At 41.2% G+C, this 21,520-nt stretch overlaps 1 protein-coding gene across 3 annotated transcripts in view; it reads left to right on the top strand.

Annotated features, from left to right (window-relative positions):
- The first annotated feature begins 8,347 nt into the window (after positions 1–8,347).
- LOC122553540 (exocyst complex component 3-like) overlaps positions 8,348–21,520 on the top strand; it is a 78,132-nt gene continuing 64,959 nt past the window's right edge. The window contains exon 1 of one of the 3 annotated variants that reach the window (XM_087989794.1): positions 8,348–9,574. The gene's annotated coding sequence lies outside the window, so the exon portion shown is untranslated. Of the gene's footprint in view, positions 9,575–10,468; positions 10,505–20,013; positions 20,075–21,520 lie in introns of those variants that run through there. The other 2 variants (XM_043697481.2, XM_043697482.2) reach the window with 2 other exon arrangements.

Raw genomic sequence — 21,520 nt, 5'->3', positions numbered from 1 at the left:
ACCTAGTGTTGTGTGATTTTTAACTTTGCTCACCCCACTCCAGCATCGGCACCTCCACATCAATATTTTCCATGTCAGGATGGTGTCTTGGAGGGGTACTTGTGTTAAGTGTAGTTCTAACAAAGAGAGAGTTTCTCCCAATTCTCATTGAGTTCACTTTGTTAGGAAATTTTGGTGCCCTTGACTAAATGCTACAATAATATCAAGATTGGTTATGCTCACGTTATTTGATGCTTTTGGACGCTAGTTATTTATGATTCATGGAGGAGGACTCCTAAATCTCTCTGTGCTGCAACTTTCCGCCATCCTTCTTCATTTAAACAATATTGAGTTCCTTTATTCTTCACAACTGGGCCCGAAGCATAAACTCTACTTTTTCTCCACAGATGCGGTCAGATCTGCTGAGTTTTTTCAGCAATTTCTGTTTTTGTTTCTGATTTTCAGCATCTGCAGTTCTTTGATTTTTTTAAGGGAGCGAAGTAGGTTGTCAAGAGAAGATAGAGAGTCTTAAAAAGGTTACAGAAGGTTATGTGAATGGGGGAATAAATTGGCACATGGAAAAGTAGAACTATATCCACTATGGCAGGAACATTAGGAAACAGTACACTATTTAAATAAAAGAGAGACTGCAGAGCATGGAGGTACAGAAGGATGTGGATGTGCTGATATATGAATCACAAAAAAGATAGTTTGCAGTTGCAACAAGTGATTTGGAAGGGAAATAGAATGTTGTTGCTTATTGCAAGAGGACTGGATTCTAAAAGTCAGTAAGTTTTCCTATAATTGTACAGGGCATTGGTAAGAACACATCTTGACACTGTATAGTTTTGATCTCCTTATGTGAAGAAGGATATAATTGCTTTAGGAGCGTTAAGAGGAAGTTCGCTTGGCTCATTTTTGGGGTAAAGGGGTTATCTTAAGAAGGAAGTTTGAACATGTTGAGCCTTTTATTCTTTGGAGTTAGAAGGATGCAAAGTGATCTTGTTGAAACACATCATATTGTGAAAGGAATTGACAGGATTCTGAAAGTATATTTGACTTTTAAAAGAGACAGGAGATAGGTAACACAGCTCAAGAATAAAAGGTCTCCGTTTTAAGATGGAGTTGAGAAACATCTTTCTGACAACAACACAGTGGAGGCAACATCATTGAATTTATTCATGGTAGAGTTAGATTTTGACAGACAATGGAATGAAGGGTTAAGGGAGCAGGCAGGAATGTGGAGTCATAACCACCATCAGCTGAACCACAAACTCATTAAATGGCAAACTCAAATGAACTACTCCTGCTGCTATGTTCTAAATAGTTTACTCAGCACAAACAGGGAATCCAGTATGGAACTATCAATATGATTTAGCTTTACCAAATGAACCATTTGCGGTTACAGTACATAATCAGTTACATCTGATATTTCTGAGAAAAGCCAAAGTATATTACAGTAAATCCTTTACCATTTCCTGTTTATTCTTATATTTGCAGAAGTGGGTACTTACAAGCTGACCTAGAGCATGGTTGTTCCCATACCTAGGTACACACAGCTCTGAACAGACCTTTGGGTCCAACCAGTACATACCAACCATAATCCCATACTAAATTAGTCCCACCTGCCTTCACTTGGCCTATATCCCTTCAAATATTTCTTATTCATGTCCTTATCTAAATGTCTTTTAAATGTGGTAACTATAGCTGCAGCTACCACTTACACCAGAAGTTCATTCTACACATGAACGACTGTGTAAAAAAAACAAAAATTGTCCCTCAAGTCCTTAAAATCTTTCTCTCCTCACCCTAAAGATAAGTGCCCTAGTCTTGAAATCCCCCAACGTCTATACTAAAGATCTGAACAATGAAGGCAAGCATGCTAAATGCCTTTTCACCAACCTATATGTGATGCAAACTTCAAAAAAATTAGATGTGTGAAGCTCTAGGTCTCTTTGTTCTACAACAATACCCAAAGTCAAAAAATGTGGTGCTGGAAAAGCACAGCAGGTCAGGCAGCATCTAAGGAGCAGGAGAGTCGATGTTTCGGGCAGAAGCCCTTCCTGATTAAGGGCTTATGCCCGAAATGTCAACTCTCTTGCTCCTCGGATGCTGGCTGACCTGCTGTGCATTTCGTGTGACGCATGTTTCAACTGTGATCTCCAGCATCTGCAGTCCTCACTATCTCTCAGTACCCTCACAGTACCCAAAGCCCTATTTTTAATTACATAAGTCTTGCCTTTGTTTCTTTTACCAAAATGAAATACCTGGGCATTTATCCAAATTAAACTCCATCTGCCACTCTTTAGCCTATTTACACAACTGATCAAGATATCTTTGTGATCTTAGATAACCTTCTTCACTGGTGTCATTTACAAACTTACTAATTACTTTGTGTTTTGAGAAAGGAAAAAAAAGTCAAATCACAATTTTATTTTCCAACTTCAAAGTTGAAGCGAATCGAAGAAAATAATTTTGAAGTGCCAGGTTGCTCTCCACAGGGAGCTTTCAGAAGTTGTTAGTAACATGGTGATAGTCATTAGGAGATTGACAGGAACAGAAAACAGGAGACAAACTCTGCTAAGAACAAGATGATAAATTTTCCATTAGTGTCTTTTTCTTTGGAATTTACCCAAGCAAAATCCTCTTCTTTGAAATATAAGGTGGAATTTCCATCTCAGTGCTGCCAGGACAATATCTTATGGAAAATAAACTTGCATTTTTGCTGAAAATTACCCCAATTTCTCATTTAGCAACTATTTTAATATATTATATTTGAATTGCTGTGTATGAAAGTAATTTCAGTTTACACTATGCAAATAGCAATAACAAAGCATTGAGCAGTAAATAACACCTGAAACAATCAGACCGAGAGCAAAAGTTAAAGTTTGGGGCTCTTATTATGCAGTAGTTTTAAATTAATTAATCATAACTGTCTGTTGATTAAATTGTCTTGGTAATCAAGAGCACAGAGATATGGGGAACTATTAAGCTGATAGAGTAGGTGGGTTTGGAAGCTGATGACAGGTTAAAAACACTGAAATTTTTGGGGTGCTGGGAAAGTGGTAGGACTCAGCCAATCTTTGCCTTTAACCTGAATGAAATATACAACATTTGCAAAACCTTTGGGAAATAAGTATGCTAGCTATCTCAATTGATAATTTATTTGCTTCTTTAACTTTGAATTGATTTTAATTGTGTGAGCGTGGAGTTTTCTGAGATCCCTGCTAAAGCAATGAGAAAGACAATGTGATTTGAAGTAGCTGATCAGGTGGCAGGCAAGAAATCCTTTAAACACTGAGATCTCATATGTGCTTCGTTGCCTCAGTGAAACTTTTTGCAGTAGATCATGCTTTGAGAATATGCTTTCACTGCTCTTTGACTTAATTTGGAGTTCTTTCAGTGGTTGGAGTTCTTTTGCCTTTCATCTACATTTTGCAGTTGTTGGCTTTCAGATCAGCATGGGAGCCGTTAGTCTTCAAATGAAGAGTAACAACAGGAGCAGCAGTTTCTCTTCAATCACCTACTGTTCACCTATGAGAGAGAGAGAGAGGATGAACAAAAGGCTCCAGCTTGCAGGAGTTGATATCCCTAATATCGGGATTACAGGTAGGGATTAAGCTTCATGGATAGGACTGACTGCCTTAGGATGATCAGTATTTCCCACCAGGTGGTTGCTAACATTAGTACTCCTGAAGGAAGAACGTCTACCAACTTAAGCAGGTTGCTATGCATTGCCTATGGTTGTCAAATTCACCACAGTTCTCAATTTCTTTGACTCTGTTTCCTTCCAAGGATCTGCAGATATTATGCAGAATCTCAATCTGTTGGCCATAAACAAGTTAACAATGTCATATAAACGCTGGGACCTCAACAGATGAGACCAACCATAAAGACCTCGACCTTTCTTATTCAGTTGGCCTCCTATAAGTCCAGCAAACCATCAACTGTTGACCCGTGGTAATTGACATGCTGCAAGTTTGAGTTTATTTTTCAACAATTAATTATCATTTTGTTGTATGTAATGATCAACCAAGTAAGGTATTATTATTGTATTTTATTTAATCGTGGTCAATGTAAGACATTTGTACTGGATTACTCCCAGTGCTACGAGCTAGTGAGGGAAGGAATAGGAGGATAGAGCAGATGAATGCATGGCTGAGGAGTTGGTGTATGGGAGAAGGGTTCACGTTTTTGGATCATTGGAATCTCTTTTGGGGTAGAAGTGACCTCTACAAGAAGGACGGATTGCATCTAAGTTGAAAGGGGACTAATATACTGGCAGGGAAATTTGCTAGAACTGCTTGGGAGGATTTAAACTAGCAAGGTGGTTGTGGGGGGGGGGGGTGGAGAGACCCAGGGAGATAGTGAGGAAAGAGAGAAATCTGAGATGGGTACAGCTGAGAACAGAAGTGAGTCAGGGCAGGGAGGAACAAGGTAGGACTAATAAATTAAACTGCATTTATTTCAATGCAAGGGGCCTTACAGGGAAGAAGGCAGATGAACTCAGGGCATGGTTAGGAACATGGGACTGGGATATCATAGCAATTACAGAAACATGGCTCAGGGATGGGCAGGACTGGCAGCTTAATGTTCCAGGATACAAATGCTACAGGAAGAATAGAAAGGGAGGCAAGAGAGGGAGGGGAGTGGCATTTTTGATAAGGGATAGCATTACAGCTGTGCTGAGGGAGGATATTCCTGGAAATATATCCAGGGAAGTTATTTGGGTGGAACTGAGAAATAAGAATGGGATGATCACCTTATTGGGATTATATTATAGACCCCCCAATAGTCGGAGGGAAATTGAGAAACAAACTTGTAAGGAGATCTCAGCTATCTGTAAGAATAATAGGGTAGTTATGGTAGGGGATTTTAACTTTCCAAACATCGACTGGAACTGCCATAGTGTTAAAGGTTTAGATAGAGAGGAATTTCTTAAGTGTGTACAAGACAATTTTTTGATTCACTATGTGTATGTACCTACTAGAGAAGGTGCAAAACTTGACCTATTCTTGGGAAATAAGGCAGGGCAGGTGACTGAGGTGTCAGTGGGGGAGCACTTTGGGACCAGCGACCATAATTCTATTCATTTTAAAATAGTGTGGAAAAGGATAGACCAGATCTAAAAGTTGAAGTTCTAAGTTGGAGAAAGGCCAATTTTGATGGTATTAGGCAAGAACTTTCAAAAGCTGATTGGAGGCAGATGTTCGCAGGTAAAGGGATGGCTGGAAAATGGGAAGCCTTCAGAAATGAGATGACAAGAATCCAGAGAAAGTATATTCCTGTCAGAGTGAAAGGGAAGGCTGGTAGGTATAGGGAATGCTGGATGACTAAAGAAATTGAGAGTTTGGTTAAGAAAAAGAAGGAAGCATATGTCTGGTATAGACAGGATAGATGGAGTGAAGATCCTTAGAAGAGTATAAAGGAAGTAGGAGTATACTTAAGAGGGAAATCAGGAGGGCAAAAAGGGGACATGAGATAGCTTTGGTAAATAGAATTAAGGAGAATCCAAAGAGTTTTTACAAATATATTAAGGACAAAAGGGTAATTAGGGAGAGAATAGGACCCCTCAAAGAACAGCAAGGTGGCCTTGGTGTGGAGCCACAGAAAATGGGGGAGATACTAAATGAATATTTTGCATCAGTATTTACTGTGGAAAAGGATATGGAAGATATAGACTGTAGGGAAATAGATGGTGACATCTTGCAAAATGTCCAGATTACAGAGGAGGAAGTGCAGGATGTCTTGAAACGGTTAAAGGTGGATAAATCCCCAGGACCTGATCAGGTGTAACTGGAATTCTGTGGCAAGCCAGAGAAGTAATTCCTGGGCCTCTTGCTGAGATATTTGTATCATCGATAGTCATAGGTGAGGTGCCGGAAGACTGGAGGTTGGCAAGCGTGGTGCCACTGTTTAGGAAGGGTAGTAAAGACAAGCCAGGGAACTATAGACCGGTGAGCCTGACGTCGGGTGGTGGGCAAGTTGTTGGAGGGAATCCTGAGGGACAGAATGTACATGTATTAGGAAAGGCAAGGACTGATTCGGGATAGTCAACATGGCTTTGTGCGTGGGAAATCATGTCTCACAAACTTAATTGAGTTTTTTGAAGAAGTAACAAAGAAGATTGATGAGGGCAGAGCAGTAGATGTGATCTATATGGACTTCAGTAAGGCGTTCAATAAGGTTCCCCATGGGAGACTGATTAGCAAGGTTAGATCTCATGGAATACAGGGAGAACTAGCCATTTGGATACAGAACTGGCTGAAAGGTAGAAGACAGAAGGTGCTGGTAGAGGACTGTTTTTCAGACTGGAGGCCTATGACCAGTGGAATGCCACAAGAATCCGTGCTGGGTCTTCTATTTTTTGTCATTTACATAAATGATTTGGATGCGAGCATAAGAGGTACAGTTAGTAAGTTTTCAGATGACACCAAAATTGGAAGTGTAGTGGACAGCGAAGAGGGTTACCTCAGATTACAACAGGATCTGGACCAGATGGGCCAATTGGCTGAGAAGTGGCAGATGGAGTTTAATTCAGATAAATGCGAGGTGCTGCATTTTGGGAAAACAAACTTAGCAGGACCTATACACTTAATGGTAAGGTCCTAGATAGTGTTGTTGAACAAAGAAACCTTGGAGTGCAGGTTCATAGCTCCTTGAAAGTGGAGTCACAGGTAGACAGGATAATGAAGAAGGCGTTTGGTATGCTTTATTGGTCAGAGTATTGAGTACAGGAGTTGGGAGGTCATGTTGCGGCTGTCCAGGACATTAGGCCACTGTTGGAATATTGCGTGCAGTTCTGGTCTCCTTCTTATTGGAAAGATGTTGTGAAACTTGAAAGGGTTCAAAAAAGATTTACAAGGATGTTGCCAGGGTTGAAGGATTTGAGCTACAGGGAGAGGCTGAACATGCTGGGGCTGTTTTCCCTGGAGCATCGGAGGCTGAGGGGTGACCTTATAGAGGTTTACAAAATTATGAGGGGCATGGATTGGATAAATAGACAAAGTCTTTTCGTTGGGGTCGGGGAGTCCAGAACTAGAGGGCATAGGTTTAGGGTGAGAGGGGAAAGATATAAAAGAGACCTAAGGGGCAACATTTTCACATAGAGGGTGGTACGTGTATGGAATGAGATGCCAGAGGATGTGGTGGAGGCTGGTACAATTGCAACATTTAAGAATAGGAAGGGTTTGGAGGGATATGGGCCGGGTGCTGGCAGGTGGGACTAGATTGGGTTGGGATATCTGGTCGGCATGGATGGGTTTCCATGCTGTACATCTCTATGATTCTATGACTCTATCACACTACAGAGACCTTGGTAGCTATGTTTCTGCTGTCAAGAGGGAATCAACGTATGGTTTCCAGTTAAAAGTAAAGTCATGAGTTTATTGTTTGATGTTGGGATGAATGTGAGGCCATTTTGTAGTTTAATGTTCAGCTGAAAATTTGGTGATATGAGACCACTCAGGGATGACATCTTCCCGGGGGGAGGTGGGCTCTTGTGGCATGATGGTAGTGTCCCTACCCCTGGATTGGGAGGCCCAGTTTAAGTCCCACTTGCTCCAGATCTGAGCAGGTTGATTACGAAAATAGGATTTTTTAAAAAAGTCAATGTAAATTGTGGCAAGTAAACAGCTTTGTTTGAGGTCACAGTTCTTGGCCTGAATTGGCTTCGCTTTTTAACTTAAAGTGCTTAAAAGAGCAACAGCCACATTCTTTAAAATATGTTACAAACCTCTTTTGAAATTAGGTTTTGTAATATAGTTTTGAATGTAGTTCTTGTGACTTGTGTTTCCTAAATACTTTGCAATGATACCTTCCTTTTTTTCAGTTCAAAAAGGCTATTATACACCTGTGGAACAGATGGGACACCACCCACGCCCTTCACCACCTCCAAGACTTTCATTTCCCTGGCTCCAATGCCTCATCTTCACCATGGACATCCAGTCCCTGTACATATCCATTTGCCACGACGAAGGCCTCCAAGCCCTCCGTTTCTTCCTGTCACGCCGTCCCAACCAGTAATCTTCCAATGACACCTTCATCCGCCTGGCTGAACTGGTCCTCACCTTAACAACTTCTGCTTCCAATCCTCCCACTTCCATCAAACCAAACAGATAATCCTGCCTCTTTGTTAGCTACATGGAACATTCCATCTTCCACAGCTACACAGGCACCACTCCCAACCTGTTACTCCGCTACATCGACGACTGTATTGGTGCCACCTTGTGGTCCCACGAGGAGGTTGAACAGTTCATCAACTTCATTAAGACCTTTCATCCTGACCTCAAATTCTCCTGGACACCTCCCTCCCCTTCCTGGACCTCTCCATCTCCATTTCCAGCAATCGACCAACTACGGACAAGTCCATCGACTCCTACGGCTACCTGGACTACATCTTCTCCCACTCTACCTCCTGTACAAACGCCATCTCTTATTCTCAATTCCTCTGCCTCCGTCGCATGTGTTCCCAGGATGACCACTTCTACCTTAGAAAATTCTAGATAACCTTCTTCAAAGACCGCAATTTCACCCCCACGTGGTCGATGATGCCCTCCAGCGCATATCCTCCACTTCTCACACTTCCGCCCTCAAACCCCATCCCTCCCAACACAACAAGGACAGAACGCCCCTCTTCCTCACCTTCCACCCCACAACCTCTGTATACATCACATCATCCTCCGCCACTTCTGCCACCTACAAATGGACCCCACCATCAGAGATATATTTACCTCTGCATCCCTGTTATCATTCCAGAGAGACCAATCTCCCCGCAACTCCCTCGGCAACTCCACACTCTCCCTCCAAGATCAATCCCACTCCCAGCACCTTCCCCTTCCACCGCAGGAAGTGCAAAACCTGTGCCACACCTCCCCCGTCACCTCCGTCCAAGGCCCCCAAGGATCCTTCCATATCTGACACGACATTTGCTTTAACCTCCACCAATGTCATCTACTATGTCCTTTGCATCTGATGTGGTCTCCTCTACATCGAGGAGGCAAGACACCAACTTGTGGATCATTTCAGAGAACACCTCTGGGACACCTGCACCAACCAACCCCACCACCCCGTGGCTGAACACTTCAATTTCCCCTCCTATTCCGCCAAGGCTATGCAGGTCCTGGGCTTCCTCCATCACTAAACACTTACCACCCGACGTCTGGAGGAAGAATGACTCATATTCTGCCTCGAGACCCTGCAACCACACGAGATCATTGTGGATTCCATCAGTTTCCACATTTCCCCTCCCCCCACATTATCCCAGTCCCAAACCTCCAGCTCGGCACCACCCTCTTAACCTGTCCATCAACTTTCCCATCTATCCACTCCACTCTTCTTTCTGACCTATCACCTTCTTCCCAATCTTCATCTACCTATCCCATTCTCAGCTACCTTCCCCCCTGCCCCACCCTCTCCCATTTATCTCTCAGCCCCCAGCCCACATTCCTGATGATGGGCTTATGCCAGAAACATCGATTCTCCTGCTCCTTGGATGCTGCCTGACTTCTAGCACCATACTTTCGACTCTGATCTCCAGCATCTGCAGTCCTCACTTTCTCCCAGGAGGGATTTGAAACCAAATTCTGGCTCAGAGGTAAGGATACTACCACCATGTTTTTCTTACATTATTGCCTCAGTTAGCTATATAGCGATTTCTTTTTAGACAATCTAGGCTGTACAAATTCAGTGCAATAAATTTGATTCTTGGAACATATCTAATACGGTCCAATAAGAATTCTCCTAAAGCCTGTGCCCCCATCTATTTCTGGAAAAATATAATCTGTAAAAGAGATAGTACTGTCCTTTTAAAAGGTTAGTAACACCTTAGGGAACTTGGCAGAAAATAACACGAAATTATGTGAGTTTGGTGGAAAAAATGAGTTATTGGTCATAGACTGCCTTGCCAAACTGAGACTAATCATATGCTGTTCATGCAACTGCAAGCCAATCAGAGGTAGTGACTAGCAAGGATTAATATGCAGTAACATTTAGCAGCTAGGTGCAAAACAAGAAGTAAAGAAGAAAAACAGACTTCAATCAACAGAAAACAAGAAGCGACAAGGAGCCAGGTGTCACGAGCTGGTGCTCTCTAAGTGGACCAAATAGTTCCACAGGGTTTATTAAGTATAATTCTTCCGTATCTAGCATGATAAACTTGATGACTTCTGTAAAATGTGAAAGTATATGCCAAGGTGATTTTGTAACTAGTCAGAGCTAAAAGATCCTTCTATAATTAAGGTTAAAGTGAACACTCCACATCTTACCATGCCTCGAGATCCCCTAGAGCCTTCATTAATGAAAATGGAATCAATTCTAACTTGCCTGTAACCACCAAAAGACCACCAGGTAGCTGCCATTATACTTTTGTTCTGTACTGGTCAACTTCCTGAGATTCTCATTCCTCAAAACAAAACCAGTGAATGTCTCCTTGAATCATAGAATCCTACAGTGCAGCAGATCAAGACTACCCTCTCAAGTGGTGGATGACACTTGTAAGGAATCCAAACAATGATCACAACGAAAGGTACAATGGTTACAATCCCAGCTGATGTTGTTACTGGGCAGTTTTGATCCCAAACTGAAATGTGGCTTGATAGCTCTCTTTTCAAATTAAGGGAGGTGGTTTCACATTGATACACAAGTATGGAATGTTGCAGATCTAACTTCAAAAATTAAACAGAAGCTTATCACACAAAAGAAATGAAGACTGATGAGAGATAGTCAACATGGCTTTGTATGTGGGAAATCATGTTTCACTAACTTGATTGAATTGAATTTATTGTCATGTGTACTTGTAAGCAATACAGGCAGATCACATAGTTAAATTGCATAAGTAAGCAAATAATAGGTAAACAGTGGCAAAAACCAAAACATAGGTACAGGCGCATGTTAAGAATTTGAGTCCATTCAGTATTCTAACAACAGTAGGGTTGAAACTGTTACAAAACCAGCTGATGGGTGTGTTCAAGCTTCTCTATCTTCTCCCCAATGGTAGAGGTTGTAGAAAAGCATTGCCAGGTTGGGATGTATCTTTGAGAATGCTGGCGGCCTTTTCTTGACAGCGGGCCTGGTAGGTGGATTCTATAGATGGGAGGTTGACTTTTGTGATTGTCTGGGCCGAGTTCACCACTCCCTGTAACCGTCTCCGATCTTGAATGGTTGAGTTGCCGTACCAGGTACCGATACATTGAGATAGAATGCTCTCGATGGCGCAACTGTGAAAGTTGGCAAGCGTATTCGCCATCATGCCAAATTTTCTCAGCTGCCTGAGGAAGAAGAGACGTTGTTGGGCCTTTGTAACCAGTGCATCCACATGAAGAGTCCAAGAAAGTTTGTTGTTGATGGCCACACCCAGGAGCTTGATACTCTGCACTCGTTTTACCTCTGTGCTGTTAATGTGTAGAGGGGTATGAGTAACATCCGGCCGAAAGTCAATAATGAGTGCCTTGGTTTTACTCGAATTGAGAGCTAGGTTGTTTCAGTGCACCATTTTTCCAGGTCTTCCATCTCCCGATGGTAGTCTGTATCGTTGCTATCTGAGATTCAACTGACTATGGTGGTGTCATCAGCGAATTTTTGTAAATGGCATTAGTCTGGTATTTGGCGACGCAATCATGGATATACAGTGAGTACAGTAGGGGGCTGAGTATGCACCCCTGGGGGACTCCAGTGTTGAGTGTTAGTGAAGATATATCTTCACTGATTGTGGCCTGTGGGTCAGAAAACTGAGGATCTAGTTGCAGAAAGTGTGCTTAGTCTGAGATCACTAAGTTTAGTAATCAGTCTGGAGGGGATAATAGTTTTGAAGCCTGAACTGTAGTCAATGGGTAGGATTCTTGCGTAGCTGTTCTTGGTGTCAAGATGTTCTAGGGAAGAGTGAAGGGCAAGTGATGTGGCATCTGACATGGATCTGTTGGTTCAATGGGAACATTGGGTTTTTGAAGAAGTAATGATTAGGTTTTAAGGCAGAGCAGTGGGCATGATCTACATGGACTTCAGTAAGGTGTTCTACAAAAGGTTCCTCATGGTAGACTGGTTGGTAGGTTAAATCACATGGAATACAGGGAGAACCAGCCATTTGGATACAGAACTGTCTCAAAGGTAGGAGTTCAGAGGGTTTGGTGGAGACTTGCTTTTCAGCCTGGGGACCTATGACCAGCAGTTGCCACAAGGATCGGTGCTGGGTCCACTGCTTTTTGTCATTTATATGAATGTTTTGGTTGCGAACATATGAGGTATGGTTAGTAAGTTTGCAGCGGACACCAAAATTGGAGGTGTAGTGAGCAGTGAAGAAGATTACTTCAGAATGCAATGGGCCCTTGATCAAATGGGCCAATGGGTTGAGGAGTGGTAGATGGGGTTTAGTTTAGATAAATGTGAGGTGCTGCATTTTGGAAAGGCAAATCAGGGCAGGATTTATACACTTAATGGTAAGATACTGGGGAATGTTGCTGAAGAGAGAGATCTTGCAGTGCAGGTTCATAGTTCCTTGAAAGTATAGTTGCAACTAGACAGGATAGTGGAAAAGTGTTTGTCTTTATTGGTCAGTGTATTGATTGAGTTGGGAGGTCATGTTGAGGCTATACAGGGCATTCGTTAGGCCACTTTTGGAATAGTGTGTTCAATTTTGGTTTCCCTGCTATAGAAAGGATATTGTGAAATTTGAAAGGGTTCAGAAAAGATTTACAAAGATGTTGGCAGGGTTGAAGGGTTTGAGCTATAGGAAGAGGCTGAATAGGCTGGGGCTATCTTTCCTGGAGATTGAGGCTGAGGGGTGACCATATAGAAGTTTATAAAATCATGAGGGCACTTCTGAGAAGGATTCTGGAAGGACTCTGTGCCAAACATCTCTATGACTTTATGATGCATCTCAGTCACTGCGACTGGGGAGGTGAGTGAAGAGCTGGTCTTAGTGAACCATGCAAGGGCTTCCAACAAAGAGGGTGCTGCTGAAAACTATTCTGGGAAGAGTCACCTCAGTCACTGTCCAGGAGTGAATAAAAGTAAGGCAACCTATAGTAGATGGCTATTTTTGGAGCAGCCATTTTCAGAAGGGCAGCTTTGTGGTTGGAGTGCTGCTAGAGGTTTAAAGGTAGGCTTAAGAGAATACCTGGCTTCGGTGACAAAAGGTAAGGGAGAAGTAGAAGGACGTTTAACTGTGAAGTCACAGGCAGCAGATAAGTGAGTGACTGGTGAGTAGTTTTCCTTCTCTTATTTTCTCTCATTTTTGCTACTGTTGTTAACTTAAGGGTTAAGTCATGGCACGAGAGTCATGCTCCACCTGTGTGATATGGGAATTCAGGGACTGTTCTGATGTCTCTGACTCCTTCACGTGCCGGAAGTGAGTCCAGCTGCAGCTCCTGTCAGATCACTTGACAGATCTGGAGCTGCAGCTGCAGCTTCGATTAACTTTGGAGTATGCGCGAGGCTGAGGGAATCATGGATAGCATGTTCAGTAACTTGGTCACACCACAGATAAAAATGACTGAACAATGTAGGGAATGGGTGACCAACAGACAGCGAAAGGTTAAGAAGGCAGTGTTTTAGATACTGTTGGGTAGAATGGTTCACCAGGGGAGGGTGGTAGCAGCCAGGTTCATGGCACTGTGGCTGAATGCACAGGAGGGCAGGAAAAAGAGCTATATGGATAGGTTTTCCGTGTCCCCAAATAAGAGTGCAGGATGGTATATTGCCACCCTTGTGCAAGGGTCAAGGATTTCTCAGACCAGCTGCAGGACATCCTGGGGGTTGTGGACGAAAGTGGATGTTGAGAATGTGGAGGTGGTAGGAGAACAGCCAGCTGTTGTGGTCACTAAGTACATATGCGAGGAAAAAAGCAGGATGATGTCCTACAAGCTGAATTTAAGGAGTTCGGAGTTAACCCAAAAAGTAGGACCTCAATAGGTAGTAATCTCGGGGTTGCTACCAATGCCACATGCTAGCCAGAGGTGGAATGGCAAGATAGCGAAGATGAATATATGACTTGAAGGATGGTGCAAGAGGGGGGGATTCAAATTCTTGGGACATTGGAAACGGCTCTGGAGAAGTGGGACCAGTACAGACAGGACAGTCTTCTTCTTGGCAGGACTGGAACCAATGTCCTGGGGGAAGTGTTTGTTAGTGTTGTTGGGAAAGGTTTAAACTAATATGACAGGGCCAAGGAAACCACAGAAGGAAGTAAAATGGGAACAGAAACAAAGGACAGTAAGGGGAAGTGAAACTGAAGGCAGAGAAACTAAAGACAAAAATCAAAAAGGGCCATATTTCACAATGACTCCTAAATAACAATAAATATCAAAAAAATGACCCCAAAGGCTCTGTGTCTCAATGTGAGGACCAGTTGTAATAAAGTGGATGAATTAACTGCGCAAACTGTTATTAATGGATATGATGTAATTGGGATCACAGAGACCTGGCTCCAAGGTGACCAAGGATGGGAACTCAACATCCAGGGTTGTTCGATTTTTCAGGAAAGACATACAGACAGGAAAGGGAGGTGGGGTAGCATTCCTGGTTAAGGAGGAGATTAACATAATATTAAGGGAGGACATTAGCCTGGATGATGTGGAATCTGTATGGGTGGCGCTGCGCAACACCAAAGGAAAAAAGATGTTAGTAGGAGCAGTGTACAGACCACCAAACAGTAGCTGTAATATTGGGGACTGTATCAAACAGGAAATTAGAGATGCCTGCAGTAAGGGTAGTTATTATGGGCGACTTCAATCTACGTATTGATTAGACGACCAAACTGATAGCAATCCGATGGAGGAGGATTTCCTGGAATGTATTAAGGATGGTTTCCTTGACCAATTTTTTGTGGAACCAATTGGAGAGCAAGCCATCCTAGACACGGTATTATGTAATGAAGGAGAATTAGTTAGCAACATTGTGGTGCGAGATCCTTTGGGGAAGAATGACTGTAGTATGGTAGAATTCTTCATTAAGATGCAGAGTGACACAATTAAATCTGAAACTAGGGTCCTGAACTTAAAGAAAGCTAACTTTGATATTTTGAGGCATATATTGGTTAGGATAAACTTGCCAAGGATACTTAAGAGGCAATGGCACACACTTAAAGAACACATGGATGAACTTCAATAATTGTACATCCCTGTCAGGTGTAACAGTAAATCAGGGAAGGTGGCTTAACCATGGCTAACAAGGCAAATCAGGAGCAGTGTTAGACCAAAGAAGAAGCATATAATTTGGCCAGCAAACCTGAGGACTGGGAGAAATTTAAAATTCAGCAGAGGAGGACAAATGGTTTAATTCAGAAAGAGAAAATAAAATATGAAAGTAAGCTTGTGGAAAGCATTAAATCTGACTGCAAAAGCTTCTACAGATATGTGAAGAGAAAGACTGGTAAAGACAAATGTAGGTCCCTTGCTGTTAGAATAAGGTGAATTCATAATGGACAACAAAGAAATGGCAGACCAGTTGAACAAATATTTTAGATCTGTCTTCACTAAGGAGGACATAAATAACCTTCAGTAAATGCCAAGGGATGGAGGATCAAGCGTGAAGGAGGAACTGGAAGGAATCCTTATTAGTCAGGAAATGGTATTGGGAGAAATTGATGGATTAAAACGATAAGTCCTCAGGGCCTGATGCTTTGCATCCCAGAGTATTTAAGGAAGCGGCCTGAGAAATAGCGGATGCATTGATGATCATTTTCCAGCATTCTGTAGTCTCTAGAAGAGTTCCAATTGACTGGAGGGTAGCTAATGTAACTCCACTCTGTGAAAAAAGAGGGAGAGAGATAATGGGGAATTATAGGCTGGTTAGCCTGACATTGGTGGTGGGGAAAATACTGGAGTCAAATCATTAAGGATATAATAACTGATCATTTGAAAAGTGGTGACTGAATCAGTCCTAGTCAGCATGGATTCACTAAAGGGATATCATGCTTGACATGGAATAGACAATGGTAAATCAGTAGATGTTGATAATATGGACTTTCAAAAGGTTTTTAACAAGATCCCACACAAGAAATTAGTCATGAAAATTAAAATTCATGGTGTTGGAGGTAGTGTATTGATATGGATAGCGAACTGGCTGACCGACAGGAAGCAAGGAGTTGGAATAAATGGATCCTTTTCAAAGTAGCAGGCAGTGATGAGTAGGGTGCTCCAGGGTTCAGTGCTGGGACCTCAGCTATTCACAATATATGTTAAGGATTTGGATAAAGGAATTGAATGCCATATCTCCAAATTTGCAAATGACACTAAAATGGGTGGCAGTGTGCGCTGTAAGGAGGATGCTAAGAAGTTGGAAGGTGCTTGGACAGGTTGGCCGAGTGGGCAAATACTTGGCAAATGCAATATAATGTGTATAAATGCGAGATTATCCACTTGAGTCACAAACAGGCAGGTGGATTATTTTCTGAATGATGGCAGTTTTGGAGAAGGTGAGGTACAATGAGACCTTGGTATCATGGTGGAACAGTCGCTGAAGGTTGGTATGCAGGTGCAGCAGGCAATGGGAAAAGCTAATGGCATGCTGTCCTTCATAGTGAGAGGATTTGAGTATCGGAGTAAGGATGTCTTGCTGCAGTTATACAGGGCCTAGGTGAGGCCACACCTTAAGTATTGTGTGCAGTTTTGAGTCTTCCAGTTTGAGGAAGGACATTCTTGCTGTTGAGTGAGTCCAGCAAAGGTTCACCAGACTGATTCCCAGGATGGTGGGACTGACACATGATGAAAGACTGGATCGACTGGGTTTGTATTCGCTAGAATTCAGAAGATTGAGAGGAGATCACATAGAAACATACAAAATCCTGATGGGACTGGACAGGCTGGGTGCAGGAAGTATGTTCCCAATGTTGAGGAAGTCCTGAACAAAGTATCATAGTCTAAGAATAAGTAGTAAGACATTCAGGACTGAGATGAGGATGAATTTCTTCATTCAGAGTTGTGAACTTGTGGAATTCTCTCCCACATGGTGCTGTTGGGGCCAGTTCATTGGATATATTCAAGAGGGAACTGGGTGTGGCCTTTGTGGCTTTGGGATCAAGGGATATAGGGAAAGGGCAGGAATGAGATACTAAGATTGCATGATCAGCCATAATTGTATTGAATGATGGCATGAAGGGCTGAATGGCCTACTCATGCACCTATTTTCTATGTTTCTGTGAGGAGCATAGATAAGATGAATAGCCAAGGACTTTTTCCTGAGGTAGGGGAGTCCAAAACTAGAGGGCATAGGTTTAATGTGAGGGGAAAAAATTAAAAGCAACCTACGGGACAACTCTTTCACAGAGAGGATGGTTGTGTGTATGTAATGAGCTGCCAGAGGAAGTGGCAGAGGCTGGTACAATTACAACATTTAAAAAGCATCTGGATGGGTATATGAATAGGAAGGTTTTAGAGGGATATGCTGGCAAATGGATTAATTTAGGATATCTGGTCGGCATGGATGAGTTGGACCACAGGGTCTGTTTCCTTGCTGTACATCTCTATAACTCTATTTACATCTAAGGATTTTGAGAAACAGTAAATACAATCTCATCTCGCTCAACACCATTATGTTACAGTACGCAAACAATAGAGAGAATCCATTCTCTTACATTATTAGGCCTGTTTCTTTCCATTCCTTGAAAGTTGTGTAGCTTTTATGGGCAGCACGATGGCACAGTGGTTAGCACTGCTGCCTCACGGTGCCAGAGACCCGGGTTCAATTCCCGCCTCAGGCGACTGACTGTGTGGAGTTTGCACACTCTCCCCGTGTCTGCGTGGGTTTCCTCCGGGTGCTCCGGTTTCCTCCCACAGTCCAAAAATGTGCAGGATAGGTGGATTGACCATGCTAAATTGCCTATAGTGCTAGGTGCAGGGGTAAATGTAGGGTCTGGTTGGGTGCGCTTCGGTGGGTCGGTGTGGACTTGTTGGGCCGAAGGGCCTGTTTCCACACTAAGTAATCTAATCTAATCTAATCTTTATTAATCATATCTGCACCTAGACTTTCCCACCTTCAAATAATCCCTCCTGGTTCTAAACAAACACTTCTGGTCTGGAGATTTCAAATAAAACTCAGGTAACCCATTTCCTAACTTTTCTGGACTAACTAATTTCTCTAGGAGAATCTATTTCACACATCTAACTTCAACAAGGACTGCTGCACATTTAAAACAAAAGCTTTCTATACCATGGGATTTTCCCCTAAGCAAAATAAAAACTCTGATCCTTTTAAACTGAAAGCAAGCTAATACTTCTCATTGTTTACTGTCTGCACTTGTAAAACTGTCCCAATGCAAACAAATTTCCATTATCACCCAGAGACTGTATCATACTGCTTTTAAAAAATCATGGCTCCAGAAATATTGACAAGATAACCATTAAAATCTCTCTTGCAAACAGATCAAAACCCACATGTTGTTAGTTCAAACTCCAAATTCTAACATAAACTCTATACAAACATCACATATTACATCCAACCAAAGAAGAATGATAATGTACCATGTAGAGATGTAAAGACACATTTTCAGCACTCGTCAAAAGTGATCTACCTTCATGTTGGGAATTGTCGCAATGTAATATCTTGGGGAAGGAGGGCTGATTTGGGAATTGATAAAAATGAGTTGATATTATGTAATAATGAGATGTAAGTGCCTGAAATAAGGGCATTACTACTCATTAACAAGATTCAAAACTCATTGGTTACATTCCAAAGGGAAATCGGAAATATTTTACTTCATATCTAGAATCTGATTTTTCTATTTTCACTGAAGTTCTCTAACTTGCTTGCCATTGCACATGCTGTCTAAGGAAGCTTAAAATTCTACCCGTGGCTTTAAGAGCTTGGGTCAAAAAGTGATTGATTGGGAATTGGCCCAAAATTAAAAGAAAATAATGTCAGACCGTATTGGGTTTAGAATTAAATGGAGTGCCTGGGAGCACAGTTCCTGTTTCCAGTTTGCATAGTTATATTAATTTTTAAAATATATAAAATTTGCTGACATTTGTACTTCATACTGAACTTGCAAAAGCAGTAGAAAGGAAGGAACTTGTCTAAAAAGTACAGAATGAGTTTAGCAAAATGTGAATGGGGTAAATAATGACCAACAAACTTTAACACAAAAATATTAGACACTGCAAAGGAAGGAAAATGGGCACTGTGTACCTTTTATAAATAACAGAATAACCAGGGAAGAAATTGAAAGGAAGTTTAGAAGTCTTAAATAACTCAATGTTCAATATGTCTCGTAGATGCAGATCAGCCAATCAACACTGCCACTGGACATAAGCAAAATAGCAGAAACTATGCTGTACCCTGATCACAGAATACCTTGTCTCCTCTTTCCGTTTCTGGTTGCAAAGAAACATGGTAGCCATTTAAGTACTGGCAGGAATGCAGAGAAAAGTCACAAGTTGATGCTTGTTGTCAGAGGCCTCATTTAGGAGGAAAAAATATGAATGGGTGATCTTATCAAGGTAAATTAACTAGTAAATCGTTTAGAAAATCCTGAATACAACATTAAATTAAAGTAGGCATAATGGAAAAGTAACTCGTTTATTGTAAGAAACTAAGATCCAATTTGCCATGAGCTCTTTTAGCAATGATGACAAAAACAGTTTCATTGCCAACTCCTTCCCCCAAATTCTCAGCTTATTCATCATGCACAAATTTAAAATATTATCTATAAGTTTGTTTGTAATCCAGCAGTGATAGGCAAGAGACATTCCAAATATAGATCTGTACAACTATAATATGTCAGATCATGCAAATTAACATGATCATAAAGACTTAGTAGCTTAAAATAAATTTTGTGCTTACCAGTTAAAATGTTTTGTTTAAAACAATAGTGTGCAGAATGGGAACCTGCTCAACAACCCTCAGGAGAACATGTCATCAAACAAACATTATATAATAGGAGAATAAAGGTGTGCTTTGTTATCTGTAACAAGGCAGTTTCAGCTATGTCACATTCCATCAGCGTGTATAGACCTACCACAGGGAATCCCCAGGTAGTTTTCAGAAATTGCAATATGCACATATCCTGATTAGGTAAGTTACAGGAAATTCATAGATAATATCTTCAAACTTCTCACTTCCACTTGTTCAGAATTGGAACTGTGAAGCACAGGCAGCACTAATATAGGTATGTGAAATAATAAATGTTTTACAGTAATATTTAATAGAAAATGTAAAAATAATAGATGTGGTATCAACTGTACAGTATACACGTTAGTTTAGATAGAGGCAAAAGGGGTAGTGTTCAAATTTGCAAAAATGGAAATATAGATGGCAGAGTTAATGACTGAAAACCAATGGGAGTTGCAAAGTTTTATTGATAAACTAGTGGAATGGGTATAGAAAAATAGCAAGGAATAAAGTGTCCATAAATGTGACATGGTGTATTTTAAATTACTTTTATTTTGAATGGGGAAAAGCTGGCTGATTTGGAAGCACAAGAAGTTTGAGAATTCACATTGCTATTAAAAGCAGAATCTCAAAAATATAAAACCACAAATGGAACACTGAGTTCATGGCATGAGGTTGAGAATATAAAAGTTGAAATACAGGGTGAATCTTTGTAACAATTATAGTGATGTTACAGTTGGAGTACTGCCGCTTTGGGCATTACAGTGGTGAGGCAGCAGATGGAGGCACCGTGCAGATTTGTAGGTTGTTGCTGCATAAGAAATATGAAAATTGGAACTGTTTTCATTGAACTGAGGAAATTAATTTCTTGATAGATGTTTAAAGTAATGAAATATTTTATTAAATAAGTAAACAAATTATTTCTCATGGTTGAAGCATTGATAATGAGAGAAAAATGTTTTAAAATGTGCAGCAAAATCACTAAAGGTGACGTGAAAAATAGTTTCACGCAATGAGAATAAGATTTGAAATGTACTGCCTTATAGTTCGATGGTTATTGATTCAATAGTAGCTTCAAAAGGGAATTGGATAAATATTTCAAAGAGAAAAAACATTTTGGGTTATAAGAAAAAGCAGCAAGTGGAACTAACTAGATTGCTGTTAGAGAATCAGCATAGATTTACATAACTGAACAACTTTATGTTGTACATTGCCATTCTATGATTAAGGGGTAATTTGATGAAAGTATTTATAACTAATAGAATGCACATAGGAATAGACTATTTCTGCTGATGAATGTGTCCAGAGGGAGAGGGCATAGATATAAGATGATGAGCATGAAAAGCTTTATTATTTTTCATCAAGTTTCATGAGAATACATTACCAGCTTTAGTATAAATAAAAACACCGCTGTCACCAAGTGCAATTTTTCAGGTGTCACAGTTTAAGGATATAGGGTAAGCTATTTAGGATTGAGATGAGATTTCTTCACCCAAAAAATAGGGAGACTGTGGAATTCTGTCATAGAAAGGAGTTGAGGTGGCTTTCAAGAAGGAGTTAAACATAGTTCTTTGAGATAAAAGAATCAAAGGGTATAGAGGGAAAGTAGGAACAGGACACCAAGTGGGATAATCAGCCATGATCATAGAGCATGTTGAATGACAGAGCAAGCTTGAAGGAACAAATAGCGTACTCCTGTTCCTTTTTATAGGTATCCGCAACA

This window comes from Chiloscyllium plagiosum, unplaced genomic scaffold, assembly GCF_037043375.1.
Source record: "Chiloscyllium plagiosum isolate Xiang-an unplaced genomic scaffold, Cpla_swu_hap1 HiC_scaffold_8, whole genome shotgun sequence".
NCBI classification, from domain to species: domain Eukaryota; kingdom Metazoa; phylum Chordata; class Chondrichthyes; order Orectolobiformes; family Hemiscylliidae; genus Chiloscyllium; species Chiloscyllium plagiosum.
The sequence above is the reverse complement of the archived record's forward strand: the minus strand, read 5'-3'. Positions and strand labels throughout refer to the sequence as shown.